This window comes from Lepidochelys kempii, chromosome 2 (assembly GCF_965140285.1).
Source record: "Lepidochelys kempii isolate rLepKem1 chromosome 2, rLepKem1.hap1, whole genome shotgun sequence".
Lineage (NCBI taxonomy): Eukaryota > Metazoa > Chordata > Testudines > Cheloniidae > Lepidochelys > Lepidochelys kempii.
This window is the reverse complement of record NC_136381.1, coordinates 130,096,777-130,098,944: the sequence shown is the minus strand read 5'-3', so window position 1 is coordinate 130,098,944 and position 2,168 is coordinate 130,096,777. Positions and strand designations below refer to the sequence as shown.

General features: G+C 49.7%; 1 non-coding gene across 1 annotated transcript; it reads left to right on the top strand.

Annotated features, from left to right (window-relative positions):
* The first annotated feature begins 1,135 nt into the window (after positions 1-1,135).
* Positions 1,136-1,207, top strand: TRNAC-GCA (transfer RNA cysteine (anticodon GCA)). The gene has a single exon. It is a non-coding gene; the product is annotated as a tRNA-Cys (tRNA).
* The last annotated feature ends 961 nt before the right edge of the window (positions 1,208-2,168 follow it).

The window sequence follows — 2,168 nt, the reverse complement described above, 5'->3', positions numbered from 1 at the left end:
AGAGGCAGCAAAGCAAGAGCAAGAATTTGTTCAGACAAGACAAGATCTGGCACATGAGAAGAACTGTTGTCAGCAACTTGAACAGCTGCTAGCTGCATTGCAAATCAGGAAACCATGTGATAAGTTGACCTCAGTCTCTAGAAGTCCACAGCATGTCCTTGCAGGAGAAGAAGCTTCTAAGGCAAATTTGTGGGAGGTGGACATCCTGAATGAGGAGATGAGAGAAGCTGCCTTGATCATGGATGCTGACCTGTCACCCCAAAAGCAATTGCAGGAGGCAGGACCAACAGCAGAGAGTACATGATCCTGGGACTTTGGGATAGGTTAGCTGCTGCAGAGGAGGCCTTGCAAATAGACATGCAAGATACATAATATTGGAAAGAATGTTTGAATACCTGCTAATTGAGAAAAAACAGTTTGTTCACTTGTGTGCATGACTTAGAAAAAGAGCTGAAATAACTGTAGGGCACAATACAGTAACTCTGAAAGAGTACCCTGACTGGTACTTGTTTGAGAGGGGAGTATGTGATGGGGCTTAATTCCTATCACCAAGACAAGGGACAGAACCAAGTAGTAATGCTCTGCATCTGGGGCAGGGGTGGAAAGTGCCTAACTGCCTTATGGACAGAGGAGGCAGAACTAATCTGTATAAGTAGATTGAAGGAGCTAAGTTGGGAGACAGACTGCAGAGGAGATAGGTCTCCCTGATGGAGAGAAGCCCTGGTCTATGGCTTAACAGGCAAGATACAGTAATTAAACCATAATGAAGCCTGAGAGGTGTGGAAGGCTATTAATTTGAAAACTTGTTTGAGTTTTTATTTGGACTTCTTTGTACCATGCTAGAAGAGGCTCAGACTTTTACATGACTTGGCTGCAGGGCCAAGCCACAGAATACCCTGAGGGGAAGTTGGGGGAAGACACAGGCTGAGAAAAGCCATAACAGGCCAGAGAGAGAGCCCACTGGGAGTGCCAAAGCCGAGGACCACACACAATACTGCAACCAGAGATGGGGCGGGTGGGGAGGGTGTACCCACAAAGTGAGGATGCAGTTCCACAAGGTGGTAGTTAGTAGGTAAGCAATACCCCTATGGAGGCGTGGGTTCATATGCCAGTGCTACACCACCTCTTATGGCATGGGGGTATAGCTCAGTGGTAGAGTGTCTGATTGCAGATCAAATGGTCCTTGGTTTAAATCCAAGTGCCCCCTTAAAACCCTCTTCCTTAGGGGGTGGGGGTAGCTCAGTGGTTTGAGCATTGGTCTGCTAAACCCAGGGTTGTGAGTTCAATCCTTGAGGGGGCCATTAAGGGATCTGGGGCAACAACTGGGTATTGGTCCTGCTTTGAGCAGGGGGTTAGACTAGATGACCTCCTGAGGTCCCTTCCAACACTGATATTCTATGAATACAAAAAAAAAAATACATGACACAACATTGACACTTATGGAAACAACAACCATGTTTAGAGGTGCCTGTCATTTAGAGGTGTCTAGTCCCCAGATCCTTATCTAAATGGAGAAAAAAACTGCAAAGACAGGATACATTTAAACAAACAAAACCAGGGTGACAAGAGATTCTCATTCCGTGGCTATGAACAAGGCAAGGATTTCTTGTTATGCCAATTATAGAAGGAAAAAGGTCTCATCTCTAGGGTTGCCAACTGTCTAATCACACAAACCCAAACATCCTTTCCCTCTCCTTGCCCCGCCCCTTCCCTGGGGTCCCACCCACTCACTCCATCCCCGCTTCTTCCATTGCTCATTCTCCCCCACCATGACTCACTTTTCACTGGGCTGGGGTGGAGGGTTTTGGAGTGTGGGAGGGGCCTCCAGGCTGAGCTTGGAGCAGGGGTTGGGCTGCAGGAGGGGCTGCAGGGTGCAGACTCTGGGAGGGAGTTGGAGTGTGGGAGGGGGCTCAGGTCTGGGGCAGAGGGTTGGGGTGAGTGGTGTGGGCTCCAGCTGGACATAACTTACCTCAAGCAGCTCCCGGTTGGTGACGCAGTAGGGCTTAGGCAGGCTCTCTGCCTGCCCTGGCCCCATGCTGCTCTCAGAAGTAGCTGGCTTGTCCCTGTGGCCCCTGAGGAGGAGGCCAGGGGTTTCTGTGTGCTGCCCCTGCCTGCAGGAACTTCCCCCACAGCTCCCATTGGTTGCAGTTCCAGGCCAATGGGAGCTG